The sequence below is a fragment of the Prunus mume genome, linkage group LG5 (genome assembly GCF_029339155.1).
Source record: "Prunus mume cultivar Tortuosa linkage group LG5, ASM2933915v1, whole genome shotgun sequence".
Lineage (NCBI taxonomy): Eukaryota > Viridiplantae > Streptophyta > Magnoliopsida > Rosales > Rosaceae > Prunus > Prunus mume.
This window is the reverse complement of record NC_142702.1, coordinates 10530701-10553888: the sequence shown is the minus strand read 5'-3', so window position 1 is coordinate 10553888 and position 23188 is coordinate 10530701. Positions and strand designations below refer to the sequence as shown.

Below are 23188 nucleotides of genomic sequence, written 5' to 3'. Positions count from 1 at the left end.
TAGTAAATCCAATGCTAAAGCTATGTGATACACCATCCACTTCATTTCGTAGAACGAACTCGATTTAACTCAATTGTCCGATTTCAAGGACCAATCGATATCGGATTGAGTCCAAAACTTGGGGAACACCGTAATATGGTGGGAGAGTCATTTGGTGAGTTTTGAGTGAAATCAATCACTAATGTTGTGCAATACACCATCCATTTATTTCAGTAACGAATCTTCATACGTAACTTGAAATCGATATTTGATTGAGTCCAAAACTAGGGGAACACCATAGTACGGAGGGAGGAGTCATTTGGTGTATTTTTAGTGAATTCCAATGGCTAAAGCTGCGAATACATAACCATCCACTTCATTTCATAACGCATCGTACGAACCTGAATTGTCCGATTTCAGACCAATCGATATTGCATTGAGTCCAAAACTTGGGGAACATGTAATATGGTGGGAGGAGTCATTTGGTGAGTTTTGAGTGAAATCAAATGGCTAATGCTGTGCAATACACCATCCACTTCATTTCAGAACGAACTTCATTTACAACCTGAATTATCCGATTTCAAGGACCAATCGATATCGGATTGAGTCCAAAACTAGGGGAACACCATAATACGGAGGGAGGAGTCATTTGATGTATTTTAGTGAAATCCAATGACTAAAGCTATGCGATACACCATCCACTTCATTTTAGAACGAACTTCGTACGAACCAATTGTCCGATTTCAAGGACCAATCGATATTGGATTGAGTCCAAAACTTGGGGAACACCGTAATATGGTGGGAGGAGTCATTTGGTGAGTTTTGAGTGAAATCAAATGGCTAATGCATGCAATACACCATCCACTTATTTCAAAACGAACTTCGTACGAACCTCAATTATCCGATTTCAAGGACCAATCGATATCGGATTGAGTCCAAAACTAGGGGAACACCATAATATGGAGGGAGGAGTCATTTGGTGTATTTTTAGTGAATTCCAATGGCTAAAGCTATGCGATACACCATCCACTTCATTTCAACGAACTTCGTATTTAACTCAATTGTCCGATTTCAAGGACCAATCGATATCGGATTGAGTCCAAAACTTGGGGAACACCGTAATATGGTGGGAGGAGTCATTTGGTGAGTTTTGAGTGAAATCAAATGGCTAATGCTGTGCAATACACCATCCACTTCATTTGAGAACGAACTTCGATTTAACTCAATTGTCCGATTTCAAGGAGCAATCGATATCGGATTGAGTCCAAAACTTGGGGAACACCGTAATATGGTGGGAGGAGTCATTTGGTGAGTTTTGAGTGAAATCAAATGGCTAATGCCGTGCAATACACCATCCACTGCATTTTAACGAACTCGCATTTAACCTGAATTATCCGATTTAAGGACCAATCGATATCGGATTGAGTCCAAAACTGGGAACACCATAATATGGAGGGAGGAGTCATTTGTGTACTTTTTAGTGAATTCCAATGGATAAAGCTATGCGATACACCATCCACTTCATTTCAACGAACTCACGAACCTCAATTGTCCGATTTCATGGACCAATCGATATCGGATTGAGTCCAAAACTTGGGGAACACCGTAATATGGTGGGAGGAGTCATTTGGTGAGTTTTGAGTGAAATCAAATGGCTAATGCTGTGCAATATACCATCCACTTCATTTCGTAACGAACTTCAGATTTAACTCAATTATCCGATTTCAAGCGACCAATCGATATCGGATTGAGTCCAAAACTGGGGAACACCATAGTGAGGGAGGAGTCATTTGGTGTATTTTTAGTGAATTCCAATGGCTAAAGCTATGCGATACACCATCCACTTATTTCGTAACGCACTTTGCATTTAACTCAATTGTCCGATTTTAAGCGACCAATCGATATCGGATTGAGTCCAAAACTTGGGGAACACCGTAATATGGTGGGAGGAGTCATTTGGTGAGTTTTGAGTGAAATCAAATGGCTAATGCTGTGCAATACACCATCCACTTCATTTCAGAACGAACTTCAGATAAACTGAATTATCCGATTTCAAGAACCAATCGATATCGGATTGAGTCCAAAACTAGGGAACACATAATACGGAGGGAGGAGTCATTTGGTGTATTTTTAGTGAATTCAATGGCAAAGTTATGTGATACACCATCCACTTCATTTCATAACGAACTTCGAACGAACTCTGAATTGTCCGATTTAAAGGACCAATCGATATTGCATTGAGTCCAAAACTTGGGGAACACCGTAATATGGTGGGAGGAGTCATTTGGTGAGTTTTGAGTGAAATCAAATGGCTAATGTTGTGCAATACACCATCCACTTCATTTCAGAACGAACTTCATTTACGAACTCGAATTATCCGATTTCAAGGACCAATCGATATCGGATTGAGTCCAAAACTAGGGGAATACCATAATACGGAGGGAGGAGTCATTTGGTGTATTTTTAGTGAATCAATGGCTAAAGCTATGCGATACACCATCCACTTCATTTCAACGAACTTCGATTTAACTCGAATTGTCCGATTTCAAGGACCAATCGATATTTGATCGGTTCACAATGCATATCATTTTGTACCTTCTAACTTATGATTTGGTTATGTTATTGAGTCAAACGTGTGCTTTTAATCCTTTCTGTTTTATCGCTCACCATTGAGCCTTAGGTAGCAATGGTGCCTTTGGATAAGAAAAGATGCAAAATGGGCAAAAACGAGCATCGGGTTGGCAACTCATTTCGCCTTAACGCCTTTTCTCCTAACTTTGATTGGCCCATATAATATGTGCTGGAAAGATGAGAGTCTGAACTGCAAGATGGACTACTCAAATAGATCAATTGATTAAGTCAACCCTAATCCTGTGAGCTCATCAAATTGCACCCATGCTCAGAATGCAATCAGAATGTTGAGTCATGTATGACAAGACAAAGATGGAAACTCGAAGGCATGGGCAATGATATCCTAGAGGCATGGGCACACATCAAATCAGCAGCATGGAAATCAGAAGGCATGGGCAGTGACATTCCTAGAGGCATGGCATACACATCAAATCAAAGATGGGAACCTAATGGGCAGTTTTACAAATGGGAATATTAGAATGGTGCTTCACCACCAATGGGGAGCACGAATTTGCACTCTATAAATAGAGTGATGCACACTCATTCAAAGGAGTCACCCATTCAGCCTAAAATTCACTTCAGCCATCCTCTAACACTCCCTATCCTTCCCAAACACTCCATTCATCCCAAATCACCAAAACACCCAACAAGCCTTCCTTCCATTTCACGAATTTCTTCTTTCTCGCCATCACCACTCACCCAAACTCATCCCAAATCACTCTTTAGTTGCCATACTTAGATGTGAGAAAGCTCTGGAGCAGCATTAGGTGGAGAAGCACTTGGAGAAGCTGACACTACAAGTAACTTTGAAATGGGTTTTTCCACTCTTATGGCTACATTCATTATGTTTTCATTTCTGCTTAAGTTTCATTTCCATTATGAGAAGCAAATTCATAACTAGGACTTCATGTAACCTAACATGAATATTCTGGGTTTATGTTGAAGTTTTGAGTTTCAAGTTTGATTCATGATTCATGTTCTTATTCATTATGCTTATCGCTAATATGCTTGTTTGGATGATTGATCACCATTAGAACTTGTATATTAGCTATCTTGGTTTGAATCAAGAGTAGACACCATGCTTTGATTCGAATTGAACTATGAATAAGAAAAGTATGTATGGACATTCGACAAATGTGGATTAGATACATGCTTGGTTGTTTAAATTGTTCTTCTATGCTTAATGAGTTCCTAATGCTTAATTTAGGTTAGACAACAAATGATCAAGTTAGGGAATTAGAAACACAAGGTTAGGACCAGACACCATGGCCTAATCACACTTTAGCTAGAATCAATCTTTGAATCAATTAGACTTGTCACTTGACTCCTTATAACCTAGAATTGAATTGTTATGGTGAATCAATGCCCTAGTCTCCCAATCTGCTTTCAAATTTCCAGCCCACAAAAACACTCTTGTTACATTTGCTCACTTTGCTTTTGTTTGAAATTTGCTTTGCCTCATTTGTTCAACAATTACAATCACTCTTGGTTTAAATTCTATTTTAGACTTAACCTCCTACTTTCTTGAATTTGGTAATCTAAGTACATAACTAATTTTAACTTCTCACCGGTACAATGACTGCATTTGTCTTGCTATATTACTAATTGGCCCACATAATTGCGTAAAGTTAACATTTTAACAACAATATTGCATTGAGTCCAAAACTTGGGGAACACCGTAATATGGTGGGAGGAGTCATTTTTAGAGTTTTGAGTGAAATCAAATGGCTAATGGCAATACACCATCCACTTCATTTCGTAACGAACTCAGATTTAACTCAATTATCCGATTTCAAGGACCAATCGATATCGGATTATGTCCAAAACTAGGGGAACACCATAATACGGAGGGACGAGTCATTTGGTGTATTTTTAGTGAATTCCAATGGCTAAAGCTATGCGATACACCATCCACTTCATTTCGTAACGAACTTCGATTACGAACCTCAATTGTCCGATTTTAAGGACCAATCGATATCGGATTGAGTCCAAAACTTGGGGAACACCGTAATATGGTGGAAGGAGTCATTTGGTGAGTTTTGAGGAAATCAAATGGCTAATGCGTGCAATACACCATCCACTTCATTTCAGAACGAACTTCGTACGAACCTGAATTATCCGATTTCAAGAACCAATCGATATCGGATTGAGTCCAAAACTAGGGGAACACCATAATACGGAGGGAGGAGCCATTTGGTGTATTTTAAGTGAATTCCAATCTCTAAAGCTATGCGATACATTATCCACTTATTTCGTAACGAACTCGATTTAACTCGAATTGTCGATTTCATGGACCAATCGATATTGCATTGAGTCCAAAACTTGGGGAACACCGTAATATGGTGGGAGGAGTCATTTGGTGAGTATTGATGAAATCAAATGGCTAATGCTGTGCAATACACCATCCACTTCATTTCGTAACGAACATTCAGACGAACTCAATTATCCGATTTCAAGAACCAATCGATATCGGATTGAGTCCAAAACTAGGGGAACACCATAATACGGAGGGAGGAGTCATTTGGTGTATTTTTAGTGAATTCCAATGGCTAAAGCTATGCGATACACCATCCACTTCATTTCAGAACAAACTTCAGATTTAACTGAATTGTCCGATTTCAAGGACCAATCGATATCGGATTGAGTCCAAAACTTGGGGAACACCGTAATATGGTGGGAGGAGTCATTTGGTGAGTTTTGAGTGAAATCAAATGGCTAATGCTGTGCAATATACCATCCACTTCATTTCAGAACGAACTTCGTACGAACCTGAATTATCCGATTTCAAGGACCAATCGATATCGGATTGAGTCCAAAACTAGGGGAACACCGTAATACGGAGGGAGGAGTCATTTGGTGTATTTTTAGTGAATTCCAATGGCTAAAGCTATGCGATACACCATCCACTTCATTTCAGAACGAACTTCGTACGAACCTGAATTGTCCGATTTCAAGGACCAATCGATATTGCATTGAGTCCAAAAGTTGGGGAACACCGTAATATGGTGGGAGGAGTCATTTGGTGAGTTTTGAGTGAAATCAAATGGCTAATGCTGTGCAATACACCATCCACTTCATTTCAGAACGAACTTCGTACGAACCTGAATTATCCGATTTCAAGGACCAATCCATATCGGATTGAGTCCAAAACTAGGGGAACACCATAATACGGAGGGAGGAGTCATTTGGTGTATTTTTAGTGAATTCCAATGGCTAAAGCTATGCGATACACCATCCACTTCATTTCAGAACGAACTTGCATTTAACCTAAATTGTCCGATTTCATGGACCAATCGATATCGGATTGAGTCCAAAACTTGGGGAACACCGTAATATGGTGGGAGGAGGTCATTTGGTGAGTTTTGAGTGAAATCAAATGGCTAATGCTGTGCAATACACCATCCACTTCATTTCAGAACGAACTTCGTACGAACCTATATTATCCGATTTCAAGGACCAATCGATATCGGATTAAGTCCAAAACTAGGGAACACCATAATACGGTGGGAGGAGTCATTTGGTGTATTTTTAGTGAATTCCAATTCTAAAGCTATGCGATACACCATCCACTTCATTTCGTAACTAACTCGATTTAACTGAATTGTCCAATTTCGAGGACCAATCGATATCGGATTGAGTCCAAAACTTGGGGAACACCGTAATATGGTGGGAGGAGTCATTTGGTGGGTTTTGAGTGAAATCAAATGGCTAATGCTGTGCAATACACCATCCACTTCATTTCAGAACGAACTTCAGATTTACGAACTCTGAATTATCCGATTTCAAGGACCAATCGATATCGGATTGAGACCAAAACTAGGGGAACACCATAATACGGAGGGAGGAGTCATTTGGTGTATTTTTAGTGAATTCCAATGGCTAAAGCTATGCGATACACCATCCACTTCATTTAGAACGAACTTTACGAACCTCAATTGTGTCGATTTCAAGGACCAATCGATACCGGATTGAGTCCAAAATTTGGGGAACACCATAATATGGTGGGAGGAGTCATTTGTGTATTTTTAGTGAATTAATGGCTAAAGCTATGCGATACACCATCCACTTCATTTCGAATGAACTTCAGATTTAACTCAATTGTCCAATTTCGAGGACCAATCGATATCGGATTGAGTCCAAAACTTGGGGAACTCAATAATATGGTGGGAGGAGTCATTTGGTGTATTTTTAGTAATTCCAATGGCTAAAGCTATGCGATACACCATCCACTTCATTTCAGTAACGAACTTCAGTACGAACCTGAATTGTCCAATTTCAAGGACCAATCGATATCGGATTGAGTCCAAAACTTGGGGAACACCGTAATATGGTGGGAGGAGTCATTTGGTGAGTTTTGAGTGAAATCAAATGGCTAATGCTGCAATACACCATCCACTTCATTTCAGAACGAACTTCGTACGAACTGAATTGTCGAATTTCAGGACCAATCGATATCGGATTGAGTCCAAAACTTGGGGAACACCGTAATATGGTGGGAGGAGTCATTTGGTTGGTTTTGAGTGAAATCAAATGGCTAATGTTGAGCAATACACCATCCACTTCATTTCAGAACGAACTTCGCATTAACTCAATTGTCCGATTTCAAGGACCAATCGATATCGGATTGAGTCCAAAACTTGGGGAACAACGTAATATGGTGGGAGAAGTCATTTGGTGGGTTTTGAGTGAAATCAAATGTCTAATGCTGTGCAATACACCATCCACTTCATTTTAACGAACTTCGATGAACCAGATTGTCCAATTTCAAGGACCAATCGATATCGGATTGAGTCCAAAACTTGGGGAACACCGTAATATGGTGGGATGAGTCATTTGGTGAGTTTTGAGTGAAATCAAATGGCTAATGCTGTGCAATACACCATCCACTTCATTTCAGAACGAACTTCGTACGAACCTGTATTATCCGATTTCAAGGACCAATCGATATCGGATTAAGTCCAAAACTAGGAGAACACCATAATACGGTGGGAGGAGTCATTTGGTGTATTTTTAGTGAATTCCAATGGCCAAAGCTATGCGATACACCATCCACTTTATTTCGTAAGGAACTTCGTACGAACTGAATTGTCCAATTTCAAGGACCAATCGATATCGGATTGAGTCCAAAACTTGGGGAACACCATAATATGGTGGGAGGAGTCATTTGGTGTATTTTTAGTAATTCCAATGGCTAAAGCTATGCGATACACCATCCACTTCATTTCGTAACGAACTTCGATTTACGAACTCAATTGTCCAATTTCAAGGACCAATCGATATCGGATTGAGTCCAAAACTTGGGGAACACCGTAATATGGTGGGAGGAGTCATTTGGTTGGTTTTGAGTGAAATCAAATGGCTAATGCTGAGCAATACACCATCCACTTCATTTAACGAACTTCGAACCTGAATTGTCCGATTTCAAGGACCAATCGATATCGGATTGAGTCCAAAACTTGGGGAACAACGTAATATGGTGGGAGGAGTCATTTGGTGGTTTTGAGTGAAATGAAATGTCTAATGCTGTGCAATACACCATCCACTTCATTTCAGAACGAACTTCGATTTAACTCTGAATTGTCCAATTTCAAGGACCAATCGATATCGATTGAGTCTAAAACTTGGGAACACCGTAATATGGTGGGAGGAGTCATTTGGTGAGTTTTGAGTGAAATCAAATGGCCAATGCGGTGCAATACACCATCCACTTCATTTCAAAACGAACTTCAGATTTAACTGATTATCCGATTTCAAGGACCAATCGATATCGGATTAAGTCCAAAACTAGGGAACACCATAATACGGTGGGAGGAGTCATTTGGTGAGTTTTGAGTGAAATCAAATGGCTAATGCTGTGCAATACACCATCCACTTCATTTCAGATCGAACTCGTATTTAACTGAACACAATTGTCGAATTTCAGGACCAATCGATATCGGATTGAGTCCAAAACTTGGGGAACACCGTAATATGGTGGGAGGAGTCATTTGTTGGTTTTGAGTGAAATCAAATGGCTAATGCTGAGCAATACACCATCCACTTCATTTCAGAACGAACTTCAACGAACCTGAATTGTCCGATTTCAAGGACCAATCGATATCGGATTGAGTCCAAAACTTGGGGAACAACGTAATATGGTGGGAGGAGTCATTTGGTGGGTTTTGAGTGAAATGAAATGTCTAATGTCAGTGCAATACACCATCCACTTCATTTTTAACGAACTGTATTTAACTGCATTGTTCAATTTCAGGACCAATCGATATCAGATTGAGTCCTAAACTTGGGGAACACCGTAATATGGTGGGAGGAGTAATTTGGTGAGTTTTGAGTGAAATCAAATGGCTAATGCGTGCAATACACCATCCACTTCATTTCTAACGAACTCGATTTAACTCAGATTATCCGATTTCAAGGACCAATCGATATCGGATTAAGTCCAAAACTAGGGAACACCATAATATGGTGGGAGGAGTCATTTGGTGTATTTTTAGTGAATTCCAATCTCTAAAGCTATGCGATACACCATCCACTTCATTTCGTAACTAACTTCAGATTTAACTCAATTGTCCAATTTCGAGGACTAATCGATATCGGATGGAGTCCAAAACATGGGGAACACCGTAATATGGTGGGAGGAGTCATTTGGTGAGTTTTGAGTGAAATCAAATGGCTAATGCTGCAATACACCATCCACTTCATTTCAGTAAAGAACTTCGCATTTAACTCAATTGTCCGATTTCAAGGACCAATCGATATCGGATTGAGTCCAAAACTTGGGGAACAATGTAATATGGTGGGAGGAGTCATTTGGTGGGTTTTGAGTGAAATCAAATGTCTAATGCTGTGCAATACACCATCCACTTCATTTAACGAACTTCAGATTTAACTCAATTGTCCAATTTCAAGGACCAATCGATATCGGATTGAGTCGGAAACTTGGGGAACACCGTAATATGGTGGGAGAAATCATTTGGTGAGTTTTGAGTGAAATCAAATGGCTAATGCGTGCAATACACCATCCACTTCATTTCAGAACGATCTTGCAACCTATATTATCCGATTTCAAGGACCAATCGATATCGGATTAAGTCCAAAACTAGGGGAACACCATAATACGGTGGGAGGAGTCATTTGGTGTATTTTTAGTGAATTCCACCTCTAAAGCTATGCGATACACCATCCACTTCATTTCGTAACTAACTTCGTACGAACTCTGAATTGTCCAATTTCGAGGACTAATCGATATCGGATTGAGTCCAAAACTTGGGGAACACCGTAATATGGTGGGAGGAGTCATTTGGTGAGTTTTGAGTGAAATCAAATGGCTAATGCTGTGCAATACACCATCCACTGCATTTCAGAAAGAACTTCGCATTTAACTCTGAATTGTCCGATTTCAAGGACCAATCGATATCGGATTGAGTCCAAAACTTGGGGAACAACGTAATATGGTGGGAGGAGTCATTTGGTGGGTTTTGAGTGAAATCAAATGTCTAATGCTATGCGATACACCATCCACTTCATTTCAGAACGAACTTGCATTTAACTCAATTGTCCAATTTCAAGGACCAATCGATATCGGATTGAGTCCAAAACTTGGGGAACACCGTAATATAGTGGGATGAGTCATTTATTGGGTTTTCAGTGAAATCAAATGGCTAATACTGAGCAATACACCATCCACTTCATTTCAGAACGAACTTCGAACGAACCTGAATTGTCCGATTTCAAGGACCAATCTATGTCGGATTGAGTTCAAAACTTGGTGAACAACGTAATATGGTGGGAGGAGTCATTTGGTGGGTTTTGAGTGAAATCAAATGTCTAATGTCAGTGCAATACACCATCCACTTCATTTCGTAACGAACTTCGCATTTAACCTGAATTGTCCAATTTCAAGGACCAATCGATATCGGATTGAGTCCAAAACTTGGGGAACACCGTAATATGGTGGGAGGAGTCATTTGGTGAGTTTTGAGTGAAATCAAATGGCTAATGCGGTGCAATATACCATCCATTCATTTCAGAATGAACTTCGTATGAACCTGTATTATCCGATGTCAAGGACCAATCGATATCGGATTAAGTCCAAAACTAGGGGAACACCATAATACGGTGGGAGGAGTCATTTGGTGTATTTTTCGTGAATTCCAATCTCTAAAGCTATGCGATACACCATCCACTTCATTTCGTAACTAACTTCGCATTTAACTCGAATTGTCCAATTTCAGGACCAATCGATATCGGATTGAGCCCAAAACTTGGGAACACCGTAATATGGTGGGAGGAGTCATTTGGTGGGTTTTGAGTGAAATCAAATGGCTAATGCTGTGCAATACACCATCCACTTCATTCAGAACGAACTTCGTAACTTGAATTGTCCAATTTCAAGGACCAATCGATATCGGATTGAGTCCAAAACTTGGGGAACACCATAATATGGTGGGAGGAGTCATTTGGTGTATTTTTAGTAATTCCAATGGCTAAAGCTATGCGATACACCATCCACTTCATTTCAGAACGAACTTTGTACGAACCTGAATTGTCCGATTTCAAGGACCAATCGATATCGGATTGAGTCCAAAACTTGGGGAACAACGTAATATGGTGGGAGAAGTCATTTGGTGGGTTTTGAGTGAAATCAAATGTCTAATGCTGAGCAATACACCATCCACTTCATTTCAGAACGAACTTCGTACGAACCTGAATTGTCCGATTTCAAGGACCAATCGATATCGGATTGAGTCCAAAACTTGGGGAACAACGTAATATGGTGGGAGGAGTCATTTGGTGGGTTTTGAGTGAAATCAAATAGCTAATGCTGAGCAATACACCATCCACTTCATTTCAGAACGAACTTCGTAACCTGAATTGTCTAATTTCAAGGACCAATCGATATCGGATTGAGTCCAAAACTTGGGGAACAACGTAATATGGTGGGAGGAGTCATTTGGTGGGTTTTGAGTGAAATCAAATGGCTAATGCTGTGCAATACACCATCCACTTCATTTCAGAACAAACTTAGTTCGAACTTGAATTGTCCGATTTCAAGGACCAATCGATATCGGATTGAGTCCAAAACTTGGGGAACACCGTAATATGGTGGGAGGAGTCATTTGGTTGGTTTTGAGTGAAATCAAATGGCTAATGCTGAGCAATACACCATCCACTTCATTTTAGAACGAACTTCGCATTTAACTGAATTGTCCGATTTCAAGGACCAATCGATATCGGATTGAGTCCAAAATGGGGAACACCATAATATGGTAGGAGTCATTTGGTGTATTTTTAGTAATTCCAATGGCTAAAGCTATGCGATACACCATCCACTTCATTTCGTAACGAACTGCATTTAACTCGAATTGTCGAATTTCAAGGACCAATCGATATCGGATTGAGTCCAAAACTTGGGGAACACCGTAATATGGTGGGAGGAGTCATTTGGTTGGTTTTGAGTGAAATCAAATGGCTAATGCTGAGCAATACACCATCCACTTCATTTAACGAACTTCGTACGAACTCAGAATTATCCGATTTCAAGGACCAATCGATATCGGATTGAGTCCAAAATCGGGAATACCATAATACGGTGGGAGGAGTCATTTGGTGTATTTTTAGTAATTCCAATGGCTAAAGCTATGCGATACACCATCCACTTCATTTCAGAACTAACTTCATTTAACCTAAATTGTCCAATTTCGAGGACCAATCGATATCGGATTGAGTGCAAAACTTGGGGAACACCGTAATATGGTGGGAGGAGTCTTCGTGGGTTTTGAGTGAAATCAAATGGCTAATGCCATGCAATACACCATCCACTTCATTTCAAAACGAACTTGCATTTAACTCAATTGTCCGATTTCAAGGACCAATAGATATCGGATTGAGTCCAAAACTTGGGGAACAACGTAATATGGTGGGAGGAGTCATTTGGTGGGTTTTGAGGAAATCAAATGCCTAATGCTGTGCAATACACCATCCACTTCATTTAGAACGAACTTCAGATTTAACTCAATTTGTAATTTCAAGGACCAATCAATATCGGATTGAGTCCAAAACTTGGGGAACACTGTAATATGGTGGGAGGAGTCATTTGGTGAGTTTTGAGTGAAATCAAATGGCTAATGCGGTGCAATACACCATCCACTTCATTTCAGAACGAACTTCGACGAACCTTTATTATCCGATTTCAAGGACCAATCGATATCGGATTAAGTCCAAAACTAGGGGAACACCATAATGGTGGGAGGAGTCATTTGGTGTATTTTTAGTGAATTCCAATCTCTAAAGTTATGCGATACACCATCCACTTCATTTCAGAACTAATCTCGATTTAACTCTGAATTGTCAATTTCGAGGACCAATCGATATCGGATTGAGTCCAAAACTTGGGGAACAACGTAATATGGTGGGAGGAGTCATTTGGTGGGTTTTGAGTGAAATCAAATGGCTAATGCTGTGCAATACACCATCCACTTCATTTCAGAACAAACTTCGTACGAACTTGAATTGTCCGATTTCAAGGACCAATCGATATCGGATTGAGTCCAAAACTTGGGGAACACCGTAATATGGTGGGAGGAGTCATTTGGTGGGTTTTGAGTGAAATCAAATGTCTAATGCTGTGCAATACACCATCCACTTCATTTCAGAACGAACTTCGCATTTAACCAATTATCCGATTTCAAGGACCAATCGATATCGATTGAGTCCAAAACTTGGGGAACACCATAATATGGTAGGAGGAGTCATTTGGTGTATTTTTAGTGAATTCAACTCTAAAGCTATGCGATACACCATCCACTTCATTTCGAACAAACTTCGTGATTTAACTCAATTGTTCAATTTCGAGGACCAATCGATATCGGATTGAGTCCAAAACTTGGAGAACACCGTAATATGGTGGGAGAAATCATTTGGTGAGTTTTGAGTGAAATCAAATGGCTAATGCGCAATACACCATCCACTCATTTCGTAACGAACTCAGACGAACCTATATTATCCGATTTCAAGGACCAATCGATATCGGATTAAGTCCAAAACTAGGGGAACACCATAATACGGTGGGAGGTGTCATTTGGTGTATTTTTAGTGAATTCCAATCTCTAAAGCTATGCGATACACCATCCACTTCATTTCAGTAACTAACTTCGTAACTCAATTGTCCAATTTCGAGGACCAATCGATATCGGATTGAGTCCAAAACTTGGGGAACACCGTAATATGGTGGGAGGAGTCATTTGGTGGGTTTTGAGTGAAATCAAATGGCTAATGCTGTGCAATACACCATCCACTTCATTTCAGAACGAACTTCGTACGAACTTGAATTGTCCGATTTCAAGGACCAATCGATATCGGATTGAGTCCAAAACTTGGGGAACACCATAATATGGTGACAGGAGTCATTTGGTGTATTTTTAGTAATTCCAATGGATAAAGCTATGCGATACACCATCCACTTCATTTCGTAACGAACTTTGATTTAACCTGAATTGTCTGATTTCAAAGGACCAATCGATACCGGATTTAGTCCAAAACTTGGGGAACACCATAATATGGTGGGAGGAGTCATTTGGTGTATTTTTAGTGAATTCCAATGGCCAAAGCTATGCGATACACCATCCACTTCATTTCAGAAGGAACTTCGTAACCTCAATTGTCCAATTTCAAGGACCAATCGATATCGGATTGAGTCCAAAACTTGGGGAACTCCATAATATGGTGGGAGGAGTCATTTGGTGTATTTTTAGTAATTCCAATGGCTAAAGCTATGCGATACACCATCCACTTCATCATAAGAGGTAGGAAAAGGGCCCATGAAATCAATTCCAAACATCAAATATATCAATGATTAAGATATTAGTGAGAGGCATCTGATTTCTAGCATTTAAATTACCCATCCGTTGGCATCTATCACATGAAGCACAAAAAGCATAAGCATCCTTAAAAAGGGTAGGCCAAAAGAAACCTGATTGTAGCACTTTGCTAGCAGTCTTCTTTGCTCCAAAATGGCCTCCGCATGCATGGGAGTGACAAACTCTAGAATGCTCTTAAAATCACCTTCAGCACACACCTTCAATTACTTGGTCCGGGCAATGCTTGAATAGATATGGATCATCCCAAAAGTAGTATCTTGCTTGCTTCTAAGCTTGTCACGTTGGAACGAGATAACCTCAGAGGGAGTTTATTAGTGCACAAATAGTTAACAATATCAGCAAACCAAGGCAAATGGATTGAGGGAATTCAAAGCACAAATGGAGAAGAGTTGCTCATCAGGGAAGCTTTCACGCAATGACAATGAATCCTCCTCTTCGTTAGATACATGTACCAATCTACTCAAGTGATCAGCCACTTACATTCTACTTCCTTTCTTATCTTTTATCTCCAAGTCTAACTTTGCAACAAGAGAATCCATCTAATGAGTCGGGCTTGGCATCCTTCTTGGCTAACAAGTATTTTAATGTCTGCATGATCAGTGTAAACAATAACCTTGTTAGTAATCAAATATGATCCGAACTTCTCTAAAGCAAATATGACAGCTAATAACTCCTTCTCTGTGGTGGAATAGTTGAGTTGGGCATCATTGAGGGTTCTACTAGCATAGTAGATGTGATCAGTTCACAATTGCATATCATTTTGTACCCTTCTAACTTATGATTTGGTTATGTTATTGAGTCAAACGTGTGCTTTTAATCCCTTTTCTGTTTATCATTCAGTTCATTGAGCCTTAGGTAGCAATGGTGCCTTTGGATAAGAAAAGATGCAAAATGGTGCAAAAACGAGCAGATCGGGTTGGCAACTCATTTCGCCTTAACGCCTTTCTCCCAACTTTGATTGGCCCATATAATATGTGCCTGGAAAGATGCGAGTCTGAACTACAAGATGGACTACTCAAATAGATCAATTGATTAAGTCAACCCCAACTGTGAGCCCATCAAAATGCACACCATGCTCAGAATGCAATCGCTAGTGTTGAGTCATGTGCCGACAAGACAAAGATGGAAACTCGTAAGGCATGGGCAGCTGACATTCCAAGAGGCATGGCAAGCTGACATTCCTAGAGGCATGGGCTACACATCAAATCAGCAAGATGGGAACCTAATGGGCAGCTCTGATAAATGGGAATAGCTAGGAATGGGTGTGCTTCACCACCAATGGGGAGCAATGAATTTGCACTCTATAAATAGAGTGATGCACACTCATTCAAAGGGGAGTCACCCATTCAGCCTAAAATTCACTTCAGCCATCCTCTAACACTCCCATCCTTCCCCAAACACTCCATTCAATCCCAAATCACCAAAACAGCTCCAACAAGCCTTCCTTCCATTTCCTACGAATTTCCTCTTTCTCTGCCATCACCACTCACCCAAACTCATCCCAAATCACCTCTTTAGTTGCCATACTCTAGATGTGAGGAAGGTCTTGGAGCAGCATTAGGTGTGGAGAAGCACTTGGAGAAGCCTTGGACACCACAAGTAACTTTAAATGGGTTTTTCCACTCTTATTACATTCATTATGTTTTTCATTTCTGTTTAAGTTTCATTTCCATTATGAGTAGCTAAATTCATAACTAGGACTTCAATGTAACCTAACATGAATATTCTGGGTTTATAAGTTGAAGTTTTGAGTTTCAAGTTTGATTCATGATTCATGTTCTTATTCATTATGCTTATCAGTTAATATGCTTGTTTGGATGATTGATCACCATTAGAACTTGTATATTAGCTATCTTGGTTTGAATCAAGAGTAGACACCATGCTTTGATTCAATTGAACTATGAATAAGAAAAGTATGGATGGACATTCGACAACAGGGATTAGATACATGCTTGGTTGTTTAAATTGTTCTTCTATGCTTAATGAGTTCCTAATGTTTAATTTAGGTTAGACAACAAATGATCAAGTTAGGGAATTAGGAACACAAGGTTAGGACCAGACACCATGGCCTAATTATACTTTAGCTAGAATCAATCTTTGAATCTGAATTAGACTTGTCACTTGACTCCTTATAACCTAGAATTGAATTGTTATGGTGAATCGAATGCCCTAGTCTCCCAATCTGTTTTCCAGCCCACAAAAACACTCTTTGTTACATTTGCTCACTTTGCTTTTGTTTGAAATTTCGTTTTGCCTCATTTGTTCAACAATTACAATCACTCTTGCTTTAAATTCTATTTTAGACTTAACTCCTACTTTCTTGAATTTGGTAATCTAAGTACATAACTAATTTTAACTTCAAATCTCAGGTACGATTTTGTACTTGTCTTGCTATATTACTAATTGGCCTGCATAATCATGTTAACATATTAACAACAAATTTTGGCTGCTGTTTAGGATTGAATGAAAGTTCTTCCCTGGTTATGTGCCCAAGGTTACCCGATTCTTTAGTAGTACTAATTAACTCAACTTATTTTCTGTTTCAGGTAGTTTATGTTTAGAAATCCCTTACTTGAACAAGTGAGGTCTTCATTCCAACGTTCGAGATCTTTGAACACAAGACCATCTTTGCAACCAAACCGGGTGATCTCTGAAATTCAGAATCGTCTAGAAAGAGAGTTGGCAACTGCGAAAGAGCAAGCCATTGCCACATTTGAAGGTCTTGCTATCCACACTGACCTCCCAGGTTCTTCACCTTCAAATTCGGAATCAAGTTCAGACCAAGAAGAAGAAGAAGAGATGGCTGCCAATGAGTTCATGGGAGACCTTGATATCCCAACAATTCCAGCATCCCCTTCAAGCATCTTGCTGCCCACCGCAGCTCGAAACTATGAGCTTAAATCTTCTCATCTTAATATGTTGCCTTCCTTTTATGGTTTACCTAATGAAGATCCATTAACCCATATAAAGGATATTTTTAATGCTGTGAGCTCTTTTCCCTTGACAGGTGTGACGGAAGATCAACTTCAATGAGAGTGTTTCTTACACTTTGAAAGACAAGGCGAAATATTGGTTGAATTCTTTGAAGCCTAGTTCACTCACGACTTGGGGAGCCATTCAAAAGAAGTTCTTAGAGAAATACTTCTCCACGCAAAAAACCGACATGCTTAGGGACAAGATCTTACTATTTGCACAACAAGATGATGAGTCATTTTGTGAAGCATGGGAGAGATTCAATGGGCTGCTCAATCAATGTCCTCATCATGGGATTCCATTGAAGCTTCAGATGCGTATGTTTTATAAAGGACTAACCCCCTCTAGCCATAATATTGTCACTAATTTTGCAGGTGGTTCTTATAAGACTAAGACTCAGAAGAAACATATGAACTCTTTGAGGAGATAGCAATGGAGACCCAACACACCGATACAAGAGGTAAACGATTGCTGGTGGTTCTAATGATTCTTCCAGTGTGCAGATTTCCAAATTGGAACAAAAGCTTGATGCCCTCCTTGCATTGAACTCAAGAAACCCTTCAAAGGAAGTGTGTAGCATCTGTGAAACTCATGATCATCCTACCATTTCTTGTCCCTTGGGGCTGCATATCCAGAATTTGTGCAAGAGCAAGCTAAGTTGGTGAATTCCTACAACCGAGGTCCAATAAATGATCCATATTCTCAAAGTTATAATCCAGGTTGGAGGAATCATCCAAACTTTTCATGGAGGAATACAGAATCAAGCTTAACCCTTCACTCCAAAGGCCACACATCATCATCATCATGGAGGATATAGTGAAGCAAATGGCAATCAACCAATCCAATTTCCAGCAAACTACACAAGCTGCCATCTCCAAGTTGGAAGTCCAATTAGGCCAGATAGCTACCAAATAGCTCAAAGAGAACTCGAAATGGCAAGCCAAACCGTGATCAATCCAAAAACCAAGAAGCCAAGGCCGTTCATGTGCTCAGATCGTAAGATTGTTGATAACAAAGTTGGTTCTGATCTATCAAATGATGTTGTGGTTGTAGAGGATGAAGATGAAGAGGAAACCACAGCTATGGATGGAGAACAACCCAAAACATCCCAATCTGCTCCTAAGGCCAAATCTGATCTCAGAACCCAATCCATTTCAATTGCATAAAAGAGATGACAAATTTGTGCCATCGCATCTTCATCAAGATAGATACATCCCACCTCCTCCATATATTCCACCGATTCCATTTCAGGCCTTTGAAGAAGGCAAATCAAGATAAGGCTTTTAAAGAGATTTATTATATTTTGAGTAAAGTTAATATCAATTTGCCCTTGCTTGATGTTGTTAAACAGATTCTGCATATGGAAAGTTCATCAAGCACTTGATGACTCACAAGCTTAATTTTGCTCCAAGTGAAGAAGTAAAGCTCAACAAGAATGTGAGTGCTGTGTTGCAAAGGAAGCTTCCACCAAAACTAGAAGATCCTGGCAGCTTTGACATTCCCATTAACATCGGAGATAAGACGGTTGGAAGAGCCATGTTGGACTTGGGAGCAAGCATCAATGTAATGCCATATTCAGTTTATCAGAGCTTGGCTTAGAAGGGATAAAAAAACTCAATTCTTGAACTAGCTGATCATTCTATCAAATATCCTAAAGGTATTGTAGAAGATATTTTAGTTCAAGCAATACACTCATTCTTCCGGCTGATTTTGTAGTGATGGATATGGAGGATAACCCATATGGAAACCGCTGATCCCATTCTCCTCGGGCGCACCATTCATGGCCACTGCATACAATCATCAAAGTGAAAGATGGCACCTCTCCATGACCTGCTTGGGTGAAATTGAATTTAAAGTGTTTGATGCTCTCTCAACCTTCTATCACTTGATACTTGTTTTTCAATTGATGTTGTGGATCATGAGGTTTCTTCTAAAATTATGCAGAAAAAGTCTAATGATGCTCTAGAAGCGGTCCTAACACAAGAAGAGGAAGATCTCTATGAATCGAGTTCCAAGAGGTGATGGCTGCCTTAGAAGTGTTTCAGCCATACCCACCATCCTTTAGGCCACCGCTCGAGCCTCTTGGACCATCCTCCACAAAATTGGAGCCATCCATTATGACCCCACCAAAGCTAGAACTTAAACCTCTACCCAATCATCTTAAACATACTTATTTGGGTGCTAATGAAACTCTCCTGTTATAATTGCTGCAGGTCTCACCTCACATGAAGAGGACAGCTTAATTGAAGTTCGAAAGAGCATAAAACAGCCCTTGGATGGACCATAGCAGACATCAAAGGAATTAGTCCAAGCATGTGCATGCACCGAATTTTAATGGAAGAAGACAGCAAACCATCTCGTGATGCACAAAGAAGGCTAAATCCCAACATGAAAGAGGTGGTTAGGCTGAAGTTTTAAAGCTACTTGATGTGGGAATCATCTACCCAATTTCAGATTCTAAGTGGGTGAGTCCCTGTGTGTTGTTCCAAAGAAGTCCGGAATCACCGCTGTAAAGAATGAGAAGAATGAGCTAGTTCCAACACGAACTATCACTGGTTGGAGAGTTTGCATCGATTACAGGAAGTTGAACACATCCACAAGAAAAGATCATTTTCCCTTGCCTTCATTGATCAAATGCTTGACCGCTTATCCGCCATGCTTACTATTTTCTTGATGGATTTTCAGGTATAATCAAATTCTATTGCTCCGAAGACCAGAGAAAACCACGCTCACATGCCCATTCGGTACATTTGCTTATAGAAGGATGCCATTTGGTTTGTGCAATGCTCCAGCAACTTTCCAAAGATGCATGATGACAATCTTTTCGATATGGTGGAACGATTCATGGAGGTATTTATGGATGATTTTTCAGTTTTTGGTTCATCTTTTGATGATTGTCTTCACCACTTGTCTCTAGTGCTTAAAAGATGTCAGGAAACAAATCTGATTTTGAATTGGGAGAAGTGTCACTTCATGGTAAGACAAGGAATTGTGCTAGGCCACGTTGTTTCAAGTAAGGGAATTGAAGTGACAAAGCCAAGATAAATATCATCTCAAATCTATCACCCTTCCTCTGTAAAAGAGTTAGAAGCTTTCGGCCATGCCGGATTCTATAGAAGGTTCATCAAAAATTTTTCGAGCATTTCAAGACCATTGTGTAATCTCCTTGCTAAGGATGCTGTTTTTGAGTTTGACGAAACTTGCATGGAAGCTTTACGACCTTGAAGAAAGAGCTAACTTCAGCCCCTATTATCATAGCTCCAGATTGGTCTTTACCATTTGAAATAATGTGTGATGCCTCTGACTTTGCTATTGGTGCAGTTCTAGGTCAAAAGAAGAACAAGCTTCCCATGTGATTCATTATGCGAGCCGGACCTTGAGTGATGCCCAACTCAATTACTCCACAACAGAGAAGGAGTTGCTTGCTGTGGTTTTTGCTTTAGAAAATTTCTGTTCTTACCTTGTTGGTTCTAAAGTAATTGTTTATTCTGACCATGCTGCTCTTAGATACTTGCTCACTAAGAAGGACGCCAAACCACGCTTGATCGATGGATTCTCTTGCTGCAAGAGTTCGATTTGGAGATTCGAGACAAGAAGGGATGTGAAAATGTGGTGGCTGACCATTTGACCAGAATTGTGGTTGAAGAGCAAGGAGAAGTCGTACTACCCTTGAATGAGACTTTCCTGCATGAACAGCTATTTGTTGCCCAAGTCAAAGAGCCATGGTATGCTGATTTTGTTAATTATCTTGCTTGTGGTGTTCTTAGAAATGATCTAACTTATCAGACAAAAGAAGTTCTTTCCATGGTGAAACATTATGTCTGGGATGAACCTTCTTATTCAAGCATTGCCCAGATCAACTCATTAGAAGATGTGTTCCAGAAGAAGAACAAGAAAGCATCCTTAGGCATAGCCACGAATTGGCTTGTGGAGGCCACTTTGGAGCTAAGAAAAACAGCACTTAAAATTTTGCAATCAGGTTTCTTTTGGCCTACTCTATTCAAAGATGCATTTAATTTTTGTGTTAATGTGATAGGTGTCAAAGGATGGGAAACATAAGTCGCAGGAACGAAATGCCATTGAAGAATGTACTTTGTGGAACTCTTCATGTATGGGTATTGATTTCATGGGACCATTCCCATCTTCCTTTGGATATACCTACATACTTGTTGCTGTTGATTATGTGTCTAAATGGGTGGAAGCCATAGCCACCAAAACCAATGATCATAAGGTGGTGCCAAGTTCTGAGGAACAATATTTTCACAAGGTTTGGTACTCAAGGGTGTCATTAGTGATGGAGGCAGCACTACTGCAACAAGCCATTTGAAGCACTCATGAAGAAGTACAACATCACCCACCGAGTCTCTACACCATATCATCCTCAAACTTCGTCAAGTAGAAATAAGCAGAGAAATTAAGGATCCTAGAGAAGGTGGTGAATAGTACAAGGAAAGATTGGGCTGCCAAGCTCAATGATGCATTATGGGCTTATAGGACTGCATATAAGACTCCCATCTGAATGAGCCTTATCGCCTTGTGTTTGGGAAGGCCTCACACTTGCCAATGGAGCTTGAACACAATGCTTTTGGGCCATCAAGAAGTTGAATTTGATCTGACAAGGCCGCCATGTTAGAAAGTTTCAGCTCAATGAATTGGAAGAAATTAGACATGAGTCCTATGAGAATGCAAGGCTTTACAAAGAACGAACCAAGAGTTACCATGACAGAACATTCAACGGAAAGAGTTCACCAAAGGTATGGGCTTCTTTTGTTTAACTCACGCTTATGCTTCTTTCCAGGAAAATTGAAGTCTAGGTGGCTTGGCCCATTCACCGTGGTCAATGTTTCTCCCTATGGAGCTGTGGAGATTCAAAACCCTAAAGATGGCCTGACTTTCAAAGTAAATGGACAACGCTAAAGCCATTCTATGAGGGAGTGCGCTTGGAATTCAAACTGGTCATGTGGTGGATCATCTTCCATTCGATAATCAAGTTAGCTAATCGCATAATGTCTTGCCAAGACATTAACTAAGGCGCTTGGGAGGCAACCCATGTGTTGAAGAATAAGGTGCTTGGTAGCTGTCGACCTAATCGCATCAAGAGGGAGTTTCTCTAATCCTTGGTCTTAAACTTTCCTTATTATTTACATGTTCTCACTCATCTTTGTTGTGCTTTAACATTGAGGACAATGTTCAATTCAGGTCTGGGGGAGGTTTTCAATTTTTGTTCATTTGTGTTTACAATTTTCGTCCGCTTGTCACTATTTTTATTTTTATTTTTTTGAATTTCATACAATCAATGCTATGGAGCTGCCATTGAGATTTTCATATCAGAAATTTTACACTTCACAAAGTTTTGCTCTTAGAATTCTGGTGGCTAAGGTACCATGCTCAGATTATTGAAGGAGAATAGTGGAGACTACCCTAGTGAGCTATTTCGAGCCTAATTGCATTCTTGAGAGGGTTTAAAGTGTTTCTATTCCTCATCTCTACTTATTTTCTTCAATTCACTCTAAATGATCTCATTGTTCCATTTGATTGAATACTAAGGATGATTCTCTTTGCAGATATCAAAAAGGTGCTCTCATTCATGAATGAACTCATTGAAGTGATGCTAGGCTATGTGTATAACCATTCTCTGTGGCTTTTTCACCCTACCCATTCGTGTGTTCCATCAGCCTCTTGCAGCCAAACACTTGCCTTTTTCTTCTATCACCTCATAATTCCCTAAC

At 39.9% G+C, this 23188-nt stretch overlaps 1 non-coding gene and 1 pseudogene across 1 annotated transcript; one reads left to right on the top strand and one right to left on the bottom strand.

Moving 5' to 3' along the window:
- Positions 1-17649: 17649 nt before the first annotated feature.
- On the bottom strand, positions 17650-17756 carry LOC148916888 (small nucleolar RNA R71). Its single transcript, XR_016127615.1, has one exon. It is a non-coding gene; the product is annotated as a small nucleolar RNA R71 (small nucleolar RNA).
- A 528-nt stretch (positions 17757-18284) lies between these two features.
- On the top strand, positions 18285-21786 carry LOC148916887 (uncharacterized; annotated as a pseudogene).
- The last annotated feature ends 1402 nt before the right edge of the window (positions 21787-23188 follow it).